At 42.4% G+C, this 23,386-nt stretch overlaps 1 protein-coding gene across 3 annotated transcripts in view; it reads right to left on the bottom strand.

Moving 5' to 3' along the window:
• Nucleotides 1-16,821, bottom strand: part of ST3GAL5 (ST3 beta-galactoside alpha-2,3-sialyltransferase 5) — a 248,597-nt gene extending 231,776 nt beyond the window's left edge. The window contains exon 1 of one of the 3 annotated variants that reach the window (XM_073610968.1): nt 16,692-16,821. The gene's annotated coding sequence lies outside the window, so the exon portion shown is untranslated. Of the gene's footprint in view, nt 1-2,401; nt 2,634-16,691 lie in introns of those variants that run through there. The other 2 variants (XM_073610966.1, XM_073610967.1) reach the window with 2 other exon arrangements.
• Nucleotides 16,822-23,386: the final 6,565 nt, after the last annotated feature.

Genomic DNA, 23,386 nt, shown 5'->3' with positions numbered 1-23,386 from the left:
TTCTTTAACCACTTCAATACAGGGCACTTATACACCTTCCTGCCCAGACCAATTTTCAGCTTTCAGTGCTGTCGCACTTTGAATGACAATTGCGCGGTCATACAACACTGTACCCGAACTACATTTTTATCATTTTGTTCCCACAAATAGAACTTTCTTTTGGTGGTATTTGATCACCTCTGCGGTTTTTATTTTTTGCTAAACAAATAAAAAAAAAAAAACGAAAATTTTGAAAAAAATAAAAGTTTTGCTTTTGTTTCTGTTAAAAAATGATGTAAATAAGTAAGTTTTCTCTTTCACTGATGGGCACTGATAAGGCGACACTGACAGGCACTGATAAGGCGGCACCGATGAGGTGGCACCAATGAGTGGGCACCAATGAGTGGGCACTGACGGGCACTGATATGCAGCACTGATGGGCACTGGTAGGCTGCACTGATGGGTGGCACTGATAGGCGGCACTGATGGGCACTCATGGGTGGCACTGGGTGGCACTGGTGGGCACTGATGGGCACTGATAGGCGACACTGATGGGCACTGAAAGGCTGCAAAGATGGGTTCTTATGGGTGGCACTGATAGGCGGCACTGATAGGCGGCACTGATGGGCACCGATACGTGGCACTGATGGGCACTGATATGAGGCACTGATAGGCATCCCTGGTGGCACTAGCAGTGGTAGGCATTGTGAGTGGGCACTGACTGGCAGCTGCCTGGGCATTGATTGGCAGCTGCCTGGGCACAGATTAGTATTTCCCTGGGGGTCTAGGGGGCATACCTGGTGGTCCAGTGTGGATGGCCATCTTGGTGGTCCTGGGTGGCTTCCCTGGTGGTCCTGGGTGGCTTCCCTGGTGGTCCTGGGCGGCTTCCCTGGTGGTCCTGGGCGGCTTCCCTGGTGGCGTCCTGGGTGGGATCCGAGGGGGGGCTGTGCTGATAAACAATCAGCACAGACCCCCCCTGTCAGGAGAGCAGCCTCGGTCTCACAGTCCTCCTCCCCCACATCAGATATGTCTGGTGTAGTAGAGGCACCATGCCCCGATGCCACCTAGATACCAGTCCCCACCACACTCTGTACCTGTGCCTATTGCCGAACAGTGATCTGCACTGATGAAATTTTACCGACCCACCTGTACCGCCTCATTATAACTTCAGCAAACAACAATAAACAAACAGACAGGGTAAGTCTACACAAAAATCCTTATTTTAATAACACCTTTTATCTGATAATTCAAATTTTAACCCTGGCCGTAACACTCTACCTTCCTTATTTTAAACAAAACTCTGTGTTAATTACCTGCTTAAAACCTCCTGTCTCGGCTAATGCTTTAAGGTCGTTTCCTCAAAGATACTTCGTAGTCAATAAATACATGACCACGAATATCTCTCGCACCTGCTACAGCAAATCATGAAAGAATCAATCCTTCAAGCTCGGTATGCCATGCCAGTAAAATGTCCTAACATTCAACGTCCCCTTTAAATCTCAAACAACTCTGACTGCTAACTTCCTGTTTACTTTAAGTACTTTGTCATTTTTAAAACAGCTTTGAAATCGGCTTGTCTAAAAAGAACAATGCATTGAAAAAAACCTTATAAAATGCAAACCTCCTTAAATAAATAACATAAATCTCTCTTTACCTTCTCAACTTCACTTGCTTTACCCTCTACAATGTAGGATGTTTTTATTAAACACCTTTTAAACTACTCACTTACTAATCTCATTGCACCGCTACCTTACACAAACCCCCTTCCAGCTAACACATTTCTTCACACGCTTCAAAAATACCACTCTTTTCTTTCTCCACAGAGTTACCAGACCATGTTAACATGAACATAACAAATTACAAATTTTTCAAACAGAATCAAGCACTTATAATTCCAAAGCTCTATAACCAAAATACTAGCAAAGGGGAGAAGTCATATTATTCATATAACAGTACTCACCCCTTCCACGATACCTGAACATAACAAGGGAAATTTACTTCACTCTAAATGAATTTGCCCCTCTTGGGACATCATATAACACAGTGAAAAACCCATACAGCCCAATATCACACAACAGATATCTTATTACTTTTATGCAAATGCGATAGACAAGAAAAGCCAGATAGAGCAAAAGTCTGTGGGTCCCAGTAGTAATTGCCTTATTACTCCTTTATCTTATTCTCCTTCACCAAAAAGGAGCATAATATTACGCTTTAAAACTTCTCACAGGCTTACCTAAAGCCAGGGGCTTCCCAAAAGCCACACTACATTTTAAACATCTTAAAAGGCTTACCTAAAGCCAGAGGCTTCCCAAAAGCCACTTCTTAAAATGGTCTGTCTCACACTTCTCTTTTTTTTCTCAAAAGACTAAGGTTTTATCAGAGCTAAGGCAAGAAGAACCTTGCCACAGGTGAGCCTTACCTAAATTCAGTCCTAAATCCAAAAATCTCAAGCAGTGCCTCCAAACTGAAGTGGAATAAAACGGTATTTATATATACCTGACAAGACCAGCTAGGTATAATCACGGCAAGTACCACACTCACAAGACCCTCTTAGTACTGCAGTGCTGAGGAGACAGCTTCTTTGTGAACACAAGAAGAGATGAGTCAAAGTCGATGTTCAAAGCTGTCTGATTTAATTCAGGCCGGGTATACAACTTATATACGTTATCATTAGCCAATCATATTATTGAAAATGGGCGGGGTTAATACAGAGGTGTACATTACATATTATTAAATATCATTAATTATGCCATCTGCTTTCATTACCCATAATTATGAGTCCTGCTGACACAGGAAGGGCCCAGTATTATTGAGCAACAATTCTTTATTTAGACGGTACAGAATAAAACTGCTTACACAAGCTATATTTTCCTATATGTGTGCTTTATATAGAAGCTGTTATCAACTATTTGACTTTAACTAGAGTCTGAATATGCAAGTTTAAGATATATGAATCCAAAATGGAGTCACCTCTGTTCAGTCATATTACTACAAACATGACTAAAACTTTAACCACTTCAATACAGGGCACTTATACACCTTCCTGCCCAGGCCAATTTTCAGCTTTCAACGCTGTTGCACTTTGAATGACAATTGCGCAGTCATACAACACTGTACCTAAACTAAATTTTTATCATTTTGTTCCCACAGATAGAGCTTTATTTTGGTGGTGTTTGATCACCTCTGGGATTTTTATTTTCTGCTAAACAAATAAAAAAAAGACCGAAAATTTTGAAAAAAAAAAACGTTTTTTTTGTTTCTGTTACAAACCTTTGTAAATAAGTAAGTTTTCTCCTTCACTGATGGGGTTGCACTGATGGGCACCGATGAGGTGGCACTGATGAGGTGGCACTGATGGGCACTAATATGCGACACTGATGGGGCACTGATGGGCACTGATAGGTGGCACTAATATGCAGCACTGATGGGTACACATAGGTGGCACTGATGGGAACTGAAAGGCTTCATGGATGGGCACTGATAGACAGCACAGATGGGCACTGATAGGTGGCACGGATGGGCATGGATGAGCACTGATAGGTGGCATTGATGTACAGTAATTGATATCACGGATGGATGCCAATCAGTGCCAAACAATAATGCCTGCCAATCAGTGATGCCCCTTGTGGGCACTGATTGGCATCCATTGTGGGCACTGATTGGCATCCATTGTGGGCACTGATTGGCATCCCTGGTGGTCTAGGGTGGCATACCTGGTGGTGACATCTCTTGTGGTCCTAGTGGCGTCCCTGGTGGTCCAGTGTGGGCATCCTCGGGGGGGGGGCTGCACTGATAATTAATCAGCACAGACCCCCCTGTGAGAGAAGCAGCCGATTGGCTCTCCTCTACTCGTGTCTGACAGACGCGAGTGAGGAAAAGCCGATCAATGGCTCTTCCTATTTACACTGCATTTAGCCGTGATTGGACACAGCTGATCACGTGGTAAAGAGTCTCCGTCAGAGACTCTTTACCTATATCGGTGTTGCGGCGTGTCAGACTGACACACCACACCACCGATCGCCGCGATGTGCACCCCCACGGGCGCGAGGTGGCTGTTATCCTGCTGGACGTCATATGACGCCCGGTCAGGATATTGAAACCACTTTACCGCTGTCATTCTGCTATATGGCAGGTGGCAAGTGGTTAAAATAGCTGACAGAGGAATATCCTTATTTTAGGGTCTTGTTTGTCACGATGACCACAGGATAAGGTCTGGTAAAAACTGGTTTTGAAATGATGTCTTCAGACAAAGTCAGCATCAGCATTACATAGTTAAATTATGTTTTTAGATAATATCCCCTGTCAGCTAAAATACTAGTTTAGACTATGTCTGTGATGCTATGTTTGTATACGAATTATGTGTCATGTGATGAATTCTGTACTCCGTCCCTCCCTCCCTCCTTTCTCTTTGGGTTGTGCAATATTCTTTGTCCATAATTTGTATAAATATGCGATTCTTACCATTAAAAGCAAGCATTCATTGAACGACTCGCTTGTGTACATTGGATGCTTCCAGAGATCCAAAAGAATTCGACTGATTGTCCATGTCTAAGCAGATTTAACCTTTACAGCTGTCTCCAGTGATCTATCAATCTCAGTTCTGTTATGTATCTACTAAAGGCCGTAGGCCCCAATAAAGTTTGCTTATCAGTTATATTATATTTATCTAATGCAGAGTTCATATGATTATTAAAATCACCAACCAACAGGCATACACTATCTATTTTATCGGATATAAACTGAATATATTCTTTAAATACTTCCATTGAATATGGCAGAGGAATATATATATATTTCCTATCACATATGAACGACCCAATAATGTACAATACAAAAAAATAAATTGGCCTTTACTATCTCTCTTAATTTGTCTACATGTAAAATCCAATCCATTTGATATAAGTATAGACACTCCTCTTGAATAAGATGTGTATGTAGAATGATACTAAGTATTAAACTGATTTTGTTTTAAATAGTGTATCGTCTCAGGGTTTAAGTGGGTTTCCCGCAGACATATTATACATGGTGAGTACCTCCCTAATGATGTAAACACTGCTTGCCACTTAGAGGGGCTACCAAGACCCCTTACATTCCATGAAATTAACACTCCATTTGAGGGAGTCATGTCAAATAAACCACAAATTAACCAACTAAAGTACTCAGGCCATGTGCAGAAATTACAAAGTTTTTCACTCCAACCCATGTCACCCTACTTCCCTCCCCCTCCAGTCCGCAACTCCCGTCCCCGAATCCCTCTCTATCTCCAGTGAAGGAAGGGGGGAGGCGAGAACAGTGGGGGGAAGGAAGGGCAAAACAAAAATATAAATTCCGAGAGGTACACATAAACTAACATACAAAACAAGCATACACAGAAATGAACACAACAAAACAAAAACACATACAACAAACATATACATACTAGGACACAACAAAGCACAAACATATGAGCTATCTGATCGAGAGAGAAAGAAAAAATAGTGCTCTCTCAGCACTTCTTCCCCTCCAAAAATGTCCAATCATCCTCCCAAAAAAAGAAAAAGGGGAGACTTTCCTTCTCTTTTGGGGAGTTAATTTGACCGTTTATAGTTGTCCAGCCATTGAGTCGCTAATTCTGGAGATGTAAAGAAATGTGCAACACCCTGAGCTGTAACTTTAAGTTTAGCTGGAAAAGGTATAGAATAAGATAAGTCCATCTGTCTCAGTCGCTGCTTCACTTCAATAAATCCCTTTGGCGCTGCACTGTTGCTGAGAAATCAGGAAAAAAGCTTATTTTTGATCCGTTCTTCCGTATATCTGCAAGTTATCTAGCTCTCTGCAGGATAGTGTCTCTATCTTTATAATTCATCATTCTCAGAATCAAAGTTGTAGCTACCCCCCCCCCCACAACCAGCACCAGCAGGTGATAATCTGGTAGGGACTCTGTGGGCTCTTTCCACTGAAAAAATAGGGAAAAGTGTTCTGAGCCCATCGTAGATATAATCCATTTCTCTATAAATTCTGTTGGCGTGTTTCCTTCCACCCGTTCAGGAAGGCCTATTATTCTAATATTATTCCAGTAAAGACGGCTGTCCATACCTTCCAATTGAGAGTCGTGTGTAGATAATTGTTGCATAACCTTTTTAATTAGAATTCATAACTGTATTTAACCACCTCAATACAGGGCACTTTCACCCCCTTCCTGCCCAAGCCATTTTTCAGTTTTCAGCGCTGTCGCACTTTGAATGACAATTGCACGGTCATGTTACACTGCACCCTAATGAAATTTTTTATCATTTTTTCCCCACAAATAGAGCTTTCTTTTGGTGGTATTTGATCACCTCTGCGGTTTTATTTTTTGCGCTATAAACAAAAGAAGAACGACAATTTTGAAAAAACACAATATTTTTTACTTTTTGCTATAATAAATATCCAATTTTTTTTTTTAACAAATTTTTTCCTCAGTTTAGGCTGATATGTATTCTTCTACATATTTTTGGTAAAAAAAAATCGCGATAAGCGTATATTGATTGGTTTGCGCAAAAGTTATAGCGTCTACAAAATAGGGGATAGATTTATAGCATTTTTATTTATTTATTTTTTTTTACTAGTAATGGCGGCGATCTGCGATTTTTATTGTGACTGCGATATTGCGGCGGACATATCGGACACTTTTGACACATTTTTGGGACCATTCACATTTATACAGCGATCAATGCTATAAAATTGCATTGATTACTGTGTAAATGTGACTGGCAGGGAAGGGGTTAACACTAGGGGGCGCTCGAGGGGTTAATGTATGACCTAAGGAGGTGATTCTAACTGTGGGGGGAGGGGACTGACTGGGGGAGGTGACCGATCGGTGTCCCTATGTACAAGGGACACGCCATCGGTCTCCTCTCCTCTCTGACAGGACGTGGATCTGTGTTTACATGCACAGATCCACGGTCCTGCTCTGTTACCCGGCAATCGCGGGTGCCCGGCAGACATCGCGGCCGCCCGGCACGCGCACCGGGTCCCGAGCGACGCGCGCGCGCCCCCTAGTGGCTCGGGAGGGCGATCACGTCATATGACGTCCGCCCAGAACAACAGAAGCCTCGTCCCGCCGTCATATGACGGTGGGTGGTGGCTTAGTGGTTAAAGAGTCTTCAACTGTGCTTATTCTCTCCTCAGCGGCTGTCATTCTCTCTTTAAAAACCTGCATGTCTTGTCTAATTGATGTTAGATCTTCCCTCATTCCTTCCAGATTATGGGAGAGGATATTTACATAGCTATTGCATGTAGTAATGGCCTTCAGTATATCTGAAAGCGTAATTAGGTGGATTCTAGGATATTCGGTGAACTTGGGGGTATGCCAGATTTATTACCCAAGGCTTTCTCTTGAGATCCGTTGTTCGCTGTTCCCTCAAAATGTCCCTGATGAGTAATTGTTCCTTTTCCATACACATTTTGGGGTTCATCTGTACCATCAGGTACTCCCCCTGTAGCTGCTCCTTGCTGTAAAGTGGGTGATATAGGCAAAGTTTTCTCTTTATCCATCTCTGAAACGTGCAAATTTCTGGAGACGAGTAGAAATATCTTGAGTATTATCCTTCACAATACTCTGTGTCTTCTTTTCTAAACTATTCTGAACAGTATTTTCGGCTGCAGACTGGTGCCCAATATGATCAACATTTCCTACATCCTTCTTAGTTCTTCTTGTCATTCTCACAATCTTTGTATCCCTATTGGCAGTGATCCTGTATTCGGTACTCAGTTTGCATTTTAAGTATTATGGTTATAAACAAGTTTTAAAAAGCTAAGTGCAGTCCAGAAACAGGTCAAGGCGTAGACCAGGTGGAACACTTTAATGATCACTTATCACTTTAATTGTCCCTTATTATTTTAATTATGGGAATGGAAACTAAAGCAAGATGGCACCCAACCAAGGTTTTACACAGCAGCGAAAGTATATTAAGCAGCGCATAAAGTTATCAGACAGTTCATATTGCGATCATCTGATGTATCCAATCATGCATAGAATAATTAGCTAGTATAGCGAATAGTGTAGACAATAAAGGAGGCAGCAGCTATATCAATCAGCCAGTGCAACATAAGCAAAAATAAAGCAGATGGCTAAATGTGTTTTTTCCCCTATTTTTTTTTTCTTTATATATCAAATAAAGATAATGGTAGAAACAACGGGTATTTTTCCCCTTTTCTGTTGTAGTATGGGTCTATATTCATATATAACTTTAGTTATTGAATTACAAGAAACTTAGTAATAGTTTTATAAGTAATCACTTCTATCTATATACAACATGTTTAATGCATAAGACATCTGCTTCATTATGCTATGGGAAGTTGGGAACCTTTGACCTTTTCTTTTCATCAATTGTAGCTATTGTTTTCCCTACCATATAAATATGACTGGGAGCCAAGTTTGAGGTTTGATTCAGGACTGAAGTCTGAATCATGTTGGCTATCGTCTCCAGGTATCTCATATAGTTACATAGTTACATAGTAGGTGAGGTTGAAAAAAGACACAAGTCCATCAAGTCCAACCTATGTGTGTGATTATGTGTCAGTATTACATTGTATATCCCTGTATGTTGCGGTCATTCAGGTGCTTATCAAATAGTTTCTTGAAGCTATCAATGCTCCCTGCTGAGACCACCGCCTGTGGAAGGGAATTCCACATCCTTGCCGCTCTTACAGTAAAGAACCCTCTACGTAGTTTAAGGTTAAATCTCTTTTCTTCTAATTTTAATGAGTGGCCACGAGTCTTGTTAAACTCTCTTCTGCGAAAAAGTTTTAACCCTATTGTGGGGTCACCAGTCCGGTATTTGTAAATTGAAATCATATCCCCTCTCAAGCGTCTCTTCTCCAGAGAGAATAAGTTCAGTGCTTGCAACCTTTCCTCATAACTAAGATCCTCCAGACCCTTTATTAGCTTTGTTGCCCTTCTTTGTACTCGCTCCATTTCCAGTACATCCTTCCTGAGGACTGGTGCCCAGAACTGGACCGCATACTCTAGGTGCGGCCGGACCAGAGTCTTGTAGAGCGGGAGAATTATCGTTTTATCTCTGGAGTTGATCCCCCTTTTAATGCATGCCAATATTCTGTTTGCTTTGTTAGCAGCAGCTTGGCATTGCATGCCATTGCTGAGCCGATCATCTACTAGGACCCCCAGGTCCTTTTCCATCCTAGATTCCCCCAGAGGTTCTCCCCCCAGTGTTTAGATTGCATTCATATTTTTGCCACCCAAATGCATTATTTTACATTTTTCTACATTGAACCTCATTTGCCATGTAGTCGCCCACCCCATTAATTTGTTCAGGTCTTTTTGCAAGGTTTCCACGTCCTGCGGAGAAGTTATTGCCCTGCTTAGCTTAGTATCGTCTGCAAATACAGAGATTGAACTGTTTATCCCATCCTCTAGATCGTTTATGAACAAATTAAATAGGATTGGTCCCAGCACAGAACCCTGGGGAACCCCACTACCCACCCCTGACCATTCCGAGTACTCCCCATTTATCACCACCCTCTGAACTCGCCCTTGTAGCCAGTTTTCAATCCATGTACTCACCCTATGGTCCATGCCAATGGACCTTATCTTGTACAGTAAACGTTTATGGGGAACTGTGTCAAATGTTTTTGCAAAATCCAGATACACCACGTCTACGGGCCTTCCTTTATCTAGATGGCAACTCACCTCCTCATAGAAGGTTAATAGATTGGTTTGGCAAGAACGATTCTTCATGAATCCATGCTGATTACTGCTAATGATACCGTTCTTATTACTAAAATCTTGTATATAGTCCCTTATCATCCCCTCCAAGAGTTTACATACTATTGATGTTAGGCTAACTGGTCTGTAATTCCCAGGGATGTATTTTGGGCCCTTTTTAAATATTAGTGCTACATTGGCTTTTCTCCAATCAGCTGGTACCATTCCAGTCAGTAGACTATCTGTAAAAATTAGGAACAACGGTCTGGCAATCACTTGACTGAGTTCCCTAAGTATCCTTGGATGCAAGCCATCTGGTCCCGGTGATTTATTAATGTTAAGTTTCTCAAGTCTAATTTTAATTCCGTCCTCTGTTAACCATGGTGGTGCTTCCTGTGTTGTGTCATGAGGATAAACACTGCAGTTTTGGTTACTGAAGCCCCCTGATTCACACGTGAAGACTGAGGAGAAGAATAAATTCAATACCTTTGCCATCTCCCCATCCTTTGTAACCAGATGTCCTTCCTCATTCTTTATGGGGCCAATATGGTCTGTCCTCCCTTTTTTTACTGTTCACATACTTAAAGAATTTCTTGGGATTTTTTTTGCTCTCCTCCACTATGTGTCTTTCATGTTCTATCTTAGCCGTCCTAATTGCACCCTTACATTTCCTGTTGCATTCTTTATAAAGTCTGAATGCTGAGGATGATCCCTCAACCTTGTATTTTTTGAAGGCCTTCTGCTTTGCTTTTATATGCATTTTTACATTGGAGTTAAGCCATCCAGGACTTTTGTTCGCTCTTTTAAATTTATTACCCAATGGGATACATTGGCTAATGCCCTTATTTAATATGCTCTTAAAGCAAACCCATCTCTCCTCCGTATTCTTTGTTCCTAATATTTTATCCCAGTTTATGCCTTTTAGCAAGGTTTGTAGTTTAGGGAAGTTGGCTCTTTTGAAATTCAGTGTCTTTGTATTCCCTTTATGTTTCCTATTTGTGTGATTTTTACTGAAACTAATTGACCTGTGATCGCTGTTACCTAAATTGCCCCGTATTTCCACATCCGTGATCAGGTCTGTGTTGTTGGTAATCAGTAGATCCAGTAATGTTTTATTTCTAGTTGGTGCGTCTACCATCTGACCCATAAAATTGTCCTGCAAGACATTAAGGAATTGGCGAGCCTTAAATGAATGCGCGGTTCCCTCTACCCAGTCTATGTCTGGATAATTAAAATCCCCCATTATGATAACACTTCCCATCCTTGCTGCTATTCCAATTTGTGATAGGAGATCTGTCTCCACTTCCTCCCTCAGGTTAGGGGGCCTATAGCATACTCCCAGTATTATTTTCCCCTTAGCTTCATTCCTTTGGAGCTCTACCCATAAGGATTCCACCTCCTCCCTAGCTCCCTTAGTGATGTCATCTCTCACATTCACTTGTACATTATTCTTGATATATAGGCATACCCCTCCCACTTTTTTACCCTCCCTATCCTTGCGGTAAAGGGTATACCCTTGAATGTTTGCCAGCCAATCATGAGAGCTGTTGAACCAGGTCTCTGAAATTCCCACAAAATCCAAATCCTCCTCGTACAACAGTATCTCTAGTTCACCCATCTTGTCCGCCATGCTCCTGGCATTGGTGAACATGCCACATAGTTTAGACCGGTCGCATATTGTCCTCGTATTGGGTGTTTCGAGATTGCAACTAGGACTTGCTACTATACTCACCTTGTGTTTTTGTGCTTTGGTTAACCTGCCACTAATGCCCCCAGTACTACCCTCTGGAATATCTTCCGCACTGGCTATCTCTGCCTCTGGACCCTCCCCCCCATCGCCTAGTTTAAAAACCCCTCTAACTTTTTGGCCATCTTCATTCTCATTTCTAATGCGATTGTGACTCCCCTGGATTGAATATGCTGTATTTATCCTGTATCGTATCATCTGTAATACATCTTTAATCAAAGCTAAGCAAAACTTTTTATTACATTCTTTGTGTGTTGTGTGTTTTAATCCTTGCATTTACTGACCACATATCTGAAAGGGTAAATATATGAATGAACCTATGAATTAATGTAACACAGAATTTAACCCCTTGTTACATAATGGCGCTGTGAGCAGGATATTTAATCCTAGTAATACTGTTGTGAATTGTAATGTTTTTTGACAATTGGGAAACTGTATTATTAGTGTGCACTGTAATGGGAGGTTTGTTGCTAGCTTTGCTTTGGTGGCAGTTAGTGGCAGATATGTTTGATTTAAATTGGATAAATATAGCAAAGGGGGTAATTGGTCAAATGTTTCCACTCATTGTGTGCTTAGCGGACCCTCGGCAAGCTTTAGATTTTTTGAGATATAGAACAGATGAGCTGATGACCGCGTTAGATGGATGAGTGGCCCTTTTGCTGGTGCTCATATAGTTGTTCTTTGAGGTTTGAAAACGATGAGCAGAAAACAGGTAGGAAAAGGGAAAATATGACCTGTGTTGATGCTTAGATTGTGATTACTGCAGTAATATATGTGTTGAATTTAAATGTTGAGCTCTTCTGTTGGTTGTTTAGCTAGCTATTGTTGAGGAAAAGTTCCTTGTATGAATGATTTGGAAAAATGCATTTGGCTACTGATGTTTAAGTGAGTATGTTTAACATTAGAATAGTTAAGTAATGAAACTAAGGCAAAAATTTTGAGAAAAGTGAGTCTTTTGTATGTTTTAACTGAAAAGATCATTAGTTAGCAGGAATGGCTGAACATCTAAGAAATGTCTAATTATGTTGAAAAAAGACATCCTAATTGAAATTGTTAGTTTTTATTATGCAAATCTAGGATTATTTGAAACAAAGAAAGAAAGTGTCTGATTGATGTTAACACTTTTTTTTGTTTAGTTCCTAGACAATATTAAACAGCATCAATCCAACAGTCTGATATGGTTTGATGTCCAAGAACTAAAGATGAAGATTACAGTCAAACTGAATAATTTATGTTGTTTTTGTTGTTATTTTTATGCAATATGCAAATGTACTGAAAGTTTTCATTGGAACTGATTGTAAACCAGAGCAGCTAATAATCTCGATGCTGCATGATAGATTTCTAATGCCGCGTACACACGGTCGGACTTTTCGTCTACAAAAGTCCGACAGCCTGTCCGACATACTTCCGACGTACCTTCGGCGGACTTGCGGCAGACTTTCTTACGAACGGACTTGCCTACACACGACCACACAAAAGTCCGACGGATTCGTACGTGATGACGTACACCGGACTAAAATAAGGAAGTTCATAGCCAGTAGCCAATAGCTGCCCTAGCATGGGTTTTTGTCCGTCGGACTAGCACACAGACGAGCGGATTTCGGGGTCCGTCGTACTTACGACGTAAAGATTTGAAGCATGTTTCAAATCTAAAGTCCGTCGGATTTGAGGCTAAAAAAGTCCGTTGAAAGTCCGGAGAAGCCCACACACGATCGGATTACCAGCCAGCTTTAGTCCGTCAGCGTCCGTTGGACTTTTGTAGACGAAAAGTCCGACCGTGTGTACGCGGCATAAGGGTTTTTTCTGATTTAGTTGAATATAAAATGATATAGAACAAATAATGTTTGAATATTGACAGCAAGATTGTTTTGATACCTGGAATTATATAATACTTGTAATGGTTTGAAGGGTGTAAAGAATACCCAAATATTTACATATTGTTCCTTTCTGTGTATATGTAAGCTAAATTATGGCAGCATCTACTTTTGTATATTCTGCCACAATTATTTTGGTGGAATTGTAAGGCATTACCACTGTGGGAGTGTGCCTGGGGTTTTACATATAAAGTACATTTTCCTACATGATTGACAGTTTAAATTTAAAGTAATCATTTTGTTTATCAAGGGAAAAAAAAGTACTTTTATGTCTACTTATAAGTCTTTCAAAATTAGGTGTTCTAGTGGTATATATACAGTCAGTTATATCTGACACTCAGTGATTCTTTGACCACCCTGTTCTATACACCTGATTGAGTTTTCATAAAATTTTCTTGGTAAAGAAAACGAGTTATAAAATAGGTTCTCAGGTTTTGTTTTCCTCAATTCTCCTTGACTGCCTGGGGTGGGACTGGCATGTAGAGTACAGTGACACATATGCATGGGCATATTATTTGCACATATTGGGAACAGTGTAGACAAGAGCCGGTTAGGCTGCCAGAATGTCTTTAGAGTGTGGAAGGAGATAAAAGTGCATAGAGGAAACACACATGAAGTAGTTTAAAGTTGGGCCTATAGTTTGAGACAGTAGTGTATAGTTCAGGTGGGGGATGAGTAATATACCTGTAATAATATTTCATCTTTAATGTAGAAAGCTGAGTTTTTCAGTGTTAAGCGAGGTCACTAATGATCATCGATTTGCCTGTTCATAAATCTATAATGGGCTATATGGGCATTGTTGTTAATTACGGAATGTTGGACTGACATATTTGGTAACACACCTGCCATGACGTCAACTAGAAGCATATTGGAGAAAGGAGACAAACACTTTTGACAGCAGCAACAGTCTATAAAGTCTTTACCAATGATCTGCAGCTGAACTGTTGGTGCAAGTTCCACCTGTTCTGAGGGTCGAAGACCTGAACTGTTCCATCCGCTATCATGGTTAAGTACCTGAATCTGATGGTGAAGTACTTGAACTGTTTTACCTGCTCTGATGGTCATGTGCCTGAACTGTCTGTAAAAGTTCCAGCTACTATGTGGTTATGTGCCTGCACGTCTATGACTTGTGAGCTGCAATAGTCCGAAGGATATGGACTTTGTATTCTACAGTTCTTTCAGTTCTACAGTGTTGCAAGTGCTATGCTGCAGCTGCGATCTGGTAACCGGATGTCTAAGACTCTGCTGTCCATCACCAGATATGGAGGACTTTGACAAGTATCTATGCGTTTAAACTCTTGAAAAGGAAAGTTTGATGTTCATGCCTGTACTTTCAAAAGGAGGTTTGGTGTTATTCTGTTAGTCCAACATATAGTTGTTTTTATATTTTCGGAAGTTTGGATATTTTTTATATTTTTCAGCCCTAACATAGCAGAATGAGATTTCCTGGACAGGTAAATCAGACAAAGAAAATGGGTCAAGAGATAAAACTTTAGATAGATAAGACGAGGGGTGGAAGGATGTAAAACTGTAATGCCGCGTACACACGGTCGGACTTTTCGTCTACAAAAGTCCAACGGACGCTGACGGACTAAAGCTGGCTGGTAATCCGATCGTGTGTGGGCTTCTCCGGACTTTCAACGGACTTTTTTAGCCTCAAATCCGACGGACTTTAGATTTGAAACATGCTTCAAATCTTTACGTCGTAAGTACGACGGACCCCGAAATCCGCTCGTCTGTGTGCTAGTCCGATGGACAAAAACCCATGCTAGGGCAGCTATTGGCTACTGGCTATGAACTTCCTTATTTTAGTCCGGTGTACGTCATCACGTACGAATCCGTCGGACTTTTGTGTGGTCGTGTGTAGGCAAGTCCGTTCGTAAGAAAGTCTGCCGCAAGTCCGCCGAAGGTACGTCGGAAGTATGTCGGACAGGCTGTCGGACTTTTGTAGACGAAAAGTCCGACCGTGTGTACGCGGCATTATACATTAATTTTCATGTGGAAAATACCCAAGGGGTGGGATATATGGGAGATGGACCATATTTAATAATGAGGAGTGTTTTGCATACATACTCATAATACTGGAAATGTAAAGGATGAAATTAATGAAGCCAGAAATGTTTATATTAGAGTACAAGCGAAAAGACTACCTTGAGTAGAACATCTTGATATATCTATAAGTAATCTTGAGTATTACAAACTAAACTAAGAATCTTGTAAATCAAGGGGTGGAATGTAGTATGGATCTATATTCATATATAACTTTAGTTATTGAATTACAAGAAACTTAGTAATAGTTTTATAAGTAATCACTTCTATCTATATACAACATGTTTAATGCATGAGACATCTGCTTCATTATGTTATGGGAGGTTGAGAACCTTTGGCCTTTTCTTTTCATCAGTTGTAGCTATTGTTTTCCCTACCATATAACTATGACTGGGAGGCACTCCCAAGTTTGAGGTTTGATTCAGGACTGAAGTCTGAATCAAGTTGACTATCGTCTCCAGGTATCTCATTTCGAATGCGATTGTGACTTCCCTGGATTGAATACGCTGTATTTAACCTGTATCGTATCATCTGTAATACATCTTTAATTAAAGATGTATTACAACACACAAAGAATAAAAAGTAAAACTTTTTATTCTTTGTGTGTTGTGTGTTTTAATCCTTGCATTTAGTGACAACATATCTGAAAGGGTAAATACATGAATGAACCTATGAATAAATGTAACACAGAATTTAACCCCTTGTTACACCTGTTATTTAATGTCACTTAAATACCTGTTTTAAAGTTACTTAAAGCGGTGTTTCACTGTCTCCACATTTTTATTTTTTTTTTAAGACTGACAATGTTTAATGTATGTAAATCTTGAACTTACTTGTTCCTTTTCTACAGCGTACTGCTCTCAGTTTTCTGTTGTAAAAATAACTTATAAACGTTCCTGTGGTCGGGTTTCATCTTGCCTGTGGGCATGTGAAGCCCACAGGCATCCTCTTCCGTGATACGGTGCTGCTGATCGACCAGCATGCACCGCCCGTTCTAGCCCCGATCTCGCGCATGCGCAGTAAACACAAATCGGAGCGCCGTCAAGAGCTCAGGTCAGTCTCAGGTAACTCTCACGAGATTTCACGCCGGCTCTCCGCAATGTCTCCTGGGATGAATGACAATGAGATCCCAGGAGACAGTGCGCCGACCCAGGAGACAGTGCGCCGAAGAAAAGGATATGACGCTAATACCCGCAAAGTCCACGCCCACAGCTGCAGGGACAGAACAAAGGGAAAGACAGATTACGTAAGGTAGGGAAAAAAAAGAAATAAAAGCTCCATATGGCACTCGGTGTTGCCTTTAGAAGCCACCGAGATGCTGTTTAAAAGATGGGTGAAAATCCGCTTTAAGTACCTGCAGTACAGTGTTCAGGGCTGTCAGGGATGATCCAGGACCAAGAAAACAGGATTACCAAAAAACTGGAAAGAGATCGCTGAGTAGGTGACTTAAGCCACTAGGGTATTGCTGATGCCCCCGCTAGTTGTCAGCTATCTCCGGCAACTGCTGCACTATCACATCTGATGAAGCACGCTGTGAGATGACAGACACTGCTGCTACAGGCTTCGAGTGAGACATCCACCAGACAGCACGATCAGCTGGCCTGCCAGCTATAGAAGGAGGGTGAATGGGTGAAGGGATGAAGTCAGTGGAGGAGAACCAGCACATAGGGCTGGGAACAACGTTGGGAGATCCAGAGACTGCAGCGCAAACATGTCCAGAGTAAAAACACTGACAAGGAACAAACGCTGCTGCTGGCCATGTGTAAATCATCAATGAGTCAGCTGTGTATTAGCTGACATGCTGAGTAAGAACTTGGTGTTCTGTCGAATAATGCTTCCCATCGAAAAATGCATCCTACGCACTGCGCATGCGCAGTACGACACGTCACTCCAGCTGATATCCCGATCAGCTGACGTGACGTATCGACTGGGCATGCACAGTTCGTCGGATGCATTTTTCGACGAGAGGCAAGCCACAGGGAGCGCACAGAGCAAGAATTTAAATTTAAGATTCTGCCTCGCTCTCTGTGCATCTCAACAGTGAGGTAAGGAAGAACTCTGCAGGTAACACTGATGTAAGGGAGAACTCCTCAGAGAACACTGATGTAAGGGAGAACTCCTCAGAGAACACTGATGTAAGGGAGAACTCCTCAGAGAACACTGAGGTAAGGGACAACTCCGCAGAGAACACTGAGGTAAGAGGGCACTCTGCAGGGAACACTGAGGTAAGGGAGAACTTTGCAGAGAACACTGAGGTAAGGGAGAACTCCGCAGAGAACACCGAGGTAAGGGAGAACTCCGTAGAGAACAGTGAGGTAAGAGAGAACTTCCGCAGAGAACACTGAGGTAAGGGAGAACTCCTCAGAGAACACTGAGGTAAGGGAGAACTCCGCAGAGAACACTGAGGTAAGGGAGAACTCCGCAGAGAACACTGAGGTAAGGGAGAACTCCGCAGAGAACACTGAGGTAAGGGAGAACTCCGCAGAGAACACTGAGGTAAGGGAGCACTCTGCAGGGAACACTGAGGTAAGGGAGAACTCCGCAGGTAACACTGATGTAAGGGAGAACTCCGCATGTTACCCTGATGTAAGGGAGAACTCCTCAGAGAACACTGATGTAAGGGAGAACTCCTCAGAGAACACTGATGTAAGGGAGAACTCCTCAGAGAACACTGATGTAAGGGAGAACTCCGCAGAGAACACTGAGGTAAGGAAGAACTCTGCAGAGAACACTGAGGTAAGGGAGCACTCTGCAGGGAACACTGAGGTAAGGTAGAACTCCTCAGAGAACACTGATGTAAGGGAGAACTTCGCAGAGAACACTGAGGTAAGGGAGAACTCCGCAGAGAACACTGAGGTAAGGGAGAAATTCCGAGAGGTACACATAAACTAACATACAAAACAAGCATACACAGAAATGAACACAACAAAACAAAAACACATACAACAAACATATACATACAAGGACACAACAAAGCACAAACATATGGGCTATTTGATCGAATGAGCTAAAAAAGAAAAAATAGTGCTCTCTCAGCCCTTCTTCCCCTCCAAAATTGTCCAATCATCCTCCCCAAAGAAAAAAAGAAAAAGGGGAGACTTTCCTTCTCTTTTGGGGAGTTAATTTGACTGTTCATAGTTGTCCAGCCATTGAGACGCTAATTCCGGGGATGTAAAGAAATGTGCAACACCCTGAGCTGTAACTTTAAGTTTAGCTGGAAAAAGTATAGAGCAAGATAAATCCATCTGTCTCAGTCGCTGCTTCACTTCAATAAATCCCTTTGGCGCTGCACTGCTGCTGAGAAATCAGGAAAAAATCTTATTTTTGATCCGTTCATCCGTATATCTGCAAGTTGTCTAGCTCTCTGCGGGATAGTGTCTCTATCTTTATAATTCATCATTCTCAGAATCAAAGTTCTAGGTACCCCTCCCCCGCAGATGATAATCTGGTAGGGACTCTGTGGGCTCTTTCCACTGAAAATCAGGGGAAAAGTGTTCTGAGCCCATCGTAGATATAATCCATTTCTCTATAAATTCCGTTGGAGTGTTTCCTTCCACCCGTTCAGGAAGGCCTATTATTCTGGCGAAGACAGCTCTCCATATCTTCCAATTGAGAGTCGTGTGTAGATAATTGTTGCACAACCTTTATTATTAGAATTCATAACTGTATTTAAAGAGTCTTCAACTGTGCTTATTCTCTCCTCAGCGGCTCTCTCTTTAAAAATTTGCATGTCTTGTCTAATTGATGTTAGATCTTCCCTCATTTCTTCCAGCTTATGGGAGAGGATATTTACAGAGCTATTGCATGTAGTAATGGCCTTCAGTATATCTGAAAGTGTAATTACGTGCTCTGTTTCTCGGATATTCGGTGAACTTGGGGGTATGCCAGATTTATTACCCAAGGCTTTCTCTTGAGATCCGTTGTTCGTTGTTCCCTCTAAATGTCCCTGATGAGTAACATATATACGCAAGTATAAGCCGACCTGAATATAAGCCGAGGCACATAATTTTACCACAAAAAACTGGGAAAACTTATTGACTCGGGTATAAGCCTAGGGTGAGAAATGCGCTGCTACTGTAAGTGCAAAAGAGGGTCAACAATGCCCATTTGCAGCCTCACTGTGCCCATTTGCAGCCATAGGTCCCCCAAACTTCAAACTCAGTAGTTAAGGGTTCCTAGATGCCCCCTAGCTGCAGCCAAAATTTCGGGTCTCTGGACCCAAGGGGTCCCGAAATGACATTGCTGCAGATGGACACAGTTGACCGAATTTGGGGCCCTGTATCTCAGGCCACTTGGTGCTGGGAACCCCATATTTGGTGTACGAACCCAGTGGAACTAGCACTACAACATATCCAAAGTTGGGGTTTCTAGCACCAGGTGGCCCCGAGATACGGGGCACCAAAGTTGGTTCGGAAAATGTCAAGCACTTTTCTGCAGCAGAGAATGACATTTTCTGAACCAACTTTGGGGCCGTATCTCGGGGCCACTTGGTGCTAGGAACCCCAAATTTGGTGTGCAAACCCAGTGGAACTAGTACTACAACATATCCAAAGCTAGCACCAAGTGGCCCCGAGATACGGGGCCCCAAAGTCAGTTCGGAAAATGTCATTCTCTGCTGCAGAAGTGCTTGACATTTTCAGAACCGAATTTGGGGCCCCGTATCTTGGGGCCACTTAGTGCTAGGAACCCCAACTGGATATGTTGTAGAGCTAGTTCCACTGGGTTTGCACACCAAATTTGGGGTTCCTAGCACCAAGGGGCCCCGAGATAGGGGGCCCCAAAGTTGGTTAGGAAAATATCATTCTTTGCTGCAGAAAAGTGCTTGACTTGAGTATAAGCCGAGGGGGGCACTTTCAGCACAAAAAAATGTGCTAAAAAACTTGGCTTATACTCAAGTATATACGGTAATTGTTCCTTTTCCATCCACATTTTGGGGTTCATCTGTACCATCAGGTACTCTCCCCTGCTGTAAAGTGGGTGATATAAGCAAAGTTTTCTCTTTATCCATCTCTGAAACGTGCAAATTTCTGGAGATGAGTAGAAATATCTTGAGAATTATCCTTCACAATACTCTGTGTCTTCTTTTCTAAACTATGCTGAACAGTATTTTCGGCTGCAGACTGGTCTCCAACATGATCAACATTTCCTACATCCTTCTTAGTTCTTCTTGTCATTCTCACAATCTTTGTATCCCTATTGGCAGTGATCCTGTATTCGGTACTCAGTTTGTGTTTTAAGTATTATGGTTATAAACAAGTTTTAAAAACTAAGTGCAGTCCAGAAATAGGTCAAGGCGTAGACTAGGTGGAACACTTTAATCATTACTTATCACTTTAATTGTCCCTTATTATTTTAATTATGGGAATGGAAACTAAAGCAAGATGGCACCCAACCAAGGTGTTACACAGCAGCGAAAGTATATTAAGCAGCGCATAAAGTTATCAGACAGTTCATTTTACAATCATCTGATGTATCCAATCATGCATAGAATAATTAGCTAATATAGCGAGTAGTGTAGACAATAAAGGAGGCAGCAGCTATATCAATCAGCCAGTGCAACAAGGAGAAAAATAGAACAAAAATAAGCAAAAATAAAGCAGATGGCTAAATGTTTTTTTTCCCTTTTTTCCCCTATTTTTTTATTTATATATCAAATAAAGATAATGGTAGAAACAACAGGTATTTTTCACCTTTCCTGTTATTTAATGTCACTTAAATACCTGCTTTAAAGTTTCTTAAGTACCTGCAGTACAGTGTTCAGGGCTGTCAGGGATGATCCAGGACCAAGAAAACAGGATTACCAAAAAACTGGAAAGAGATCGCTGAGTAGGTGACTGAAGCCGGTAGGGTACTGCTGATGCCCCCGCTAGTTGTCAGCTATCTCCGGGAACTGCTGCACTATCACATCTGACGAAGCACGCTGTGAGATGACAGACACTGCTGCTACAGGCTTCGAGTGAGACATCCACCAGACAGCACGATCAGCTGACACGCCGGCTATAGAAGGAGGGTGAATGGGTGAAGGGATGAAGTCAGTGGAGGAGAACCAGCACATAGGGCCCGGAACAACATTGGGAGATCCAGAGACTGCAGCGCAAACAGAGTAAAAACAGTGATAAGGAACAAACGCTGCTGCTGGCCGTGTGTAAATCATCAATGAGTCAGCTGTGTATTAGCTGACATGCTGAGTAAGAATCGGGTGTTCTGTCAAATAATGCCTCCCATCGAAAAATGCATCCTACACACTGTGCATGCGCAGTACGAGACGTCACTCCAGCTGAGATCCCGATAAGCTGAAGTGACATATCGACTAGGCATGCGCAGTTCGTCGGATGCATTTTTCGACGAGAGGCAAGCCACGGGGAGTGTGCGGAGCGAGAATTTAAATTTAAGATTCTGCCTCACTCTCCGTGCATCTCAACAGTGAGGTAAGGGAGAACTCCGCAGGGAACACTGAGGTAAGGGAGAACTCCGCAGAGAACACTGATGTAAGGGACAACTCCTCAGAGAACACTGAGGTAAGGGAGAACTCCACAGAGAACACTGACGTAAAGGAGAACTCCACAGAGAACACTGATGTAAGGGCGAACTCTGCAGGGAACACTGACGTAAAGGAGAACTCCACAGGGAACACTGATGTAAAGGAGAACTCTGCAGGGAACATAGGTGTAAGGGAGAACTCCGCAGAAAACACTGAGGTAAAGGAGAACTCTGCAGGGAACATAGGTGTAAGGGAGAACTCCGCAGAGAACACTGAGGTAAGGGAGAACTCCGCAGGGAACACTGACGTAAAGGAGAACTCCACAGGGAACACTGATGTAAAGGAGAACTCTGCAGGGAACATAGGTGTAAGGGAGAACTCCGCAGGGAACACTGATGTAATCAACAACTCCACAGGGAACACTGATGTAAGGGAGAACTCCGCAGGGAACACTGATGTAAGGGTGAACTCCACAGGGAACACTGATGTAAAGGAGAACTCTGCAGGGAACACTGATGTAAGGGAGAACTCCACAGAGAACACTGAGGTATGGGAGAACTCTGCAGAGAACACTGATGTAAGGGAGAACTCCGCAGGGAACACTGAGGTAAGGGAGAACTCCGCAGGGAAAACTGATTTGAGGGAGAACTCCGCAGGGAACACTGATGTAAGTGAGAACTCCACAGAGAACACTGAGGTAAGGGAGAACTCCACAGGGAACACTGATATAAGGGAGAACTCCGCAGGGAACACTGACATAAGGGAGAACTCCACAGAGAACACTGATGTAAGGGCGAACTCCGCAGGGAACACTGATGTAAAGGAGAAGCCCGTAGGGAACATAAGTGTAAGGGAGACCTCCGCAGGGAACACTGATGTAAGGGAGAACTCCACAGAGAAAACTGAGGTAAGGGAGAACTCTGCAGAGTACACTGATGTAAGGGAGAACTCATCAGGGAACACTGAGTTAAAGGAGAACTCCACAGAGAACACTGAGTTAAAGGAGAACTCCACAGAGAACACTGATGTTAGGGAGAACTTCTTAGAGAACACTGAGTTAAGGGAGAACTCTACAGAGAACACTGAGGTAAGGGAGAACTCTACAGAGAAAACTGATGTAAGGGAGATTTCTGCAGAGAACACTGAGGTAAGAGAGAACTCCGCAGAGAACAATGAGATAAGGGAGAACTCCGCAGAGAACACTGAGGTAAGGGAGAACTCCGCAAAGAACACTGAGGTAATGGAGAACTCCGCAGGGAACACTGAGGTAAAGGAGAACTCCGCAGGGAACACTGAGGTAAGGGAGAACTCTACAGAGAACACTGAGGTAAGAGAGAACTCTGCAAAGAACACTGAGGTAAGGAGAACTCCGCAGAGAACACTGAGGTAAGGGAGAACTCTGCAGAGAACACTGAGGTAAGGGAGGAACTCCGCAGAGAACACTGATGTAAGGGAGAACTCCGCAGGGAACACTGATATAAGGGAGAACTCTGCAGAGAACACTGAGGTAAGGGAGAACTCCGCAGGGAAAACTGATGTAGGGGAGAACTCCACAGCGAACACTGATG

Source organism: Aquarana catesbeiana, linkage group LG01 (genome assembly GCF_042186555.1).
Source record: "Aquarana catesbeiana isolate 2022-GZ linkage group LG01, ASM4218655v1, whole genome shotgun sequence".
Classification (NCBI taxonomy): Eukaryota; Metazoa; Chordata; class Amphibia; order Anura; family Ranidae; genus Aquarana; species Aquarana catesbeiana.
Note: the sequence above shows the minus strand (reverse complement) of the source record. Positions and strands in the feature narration are given on the sequence as shown.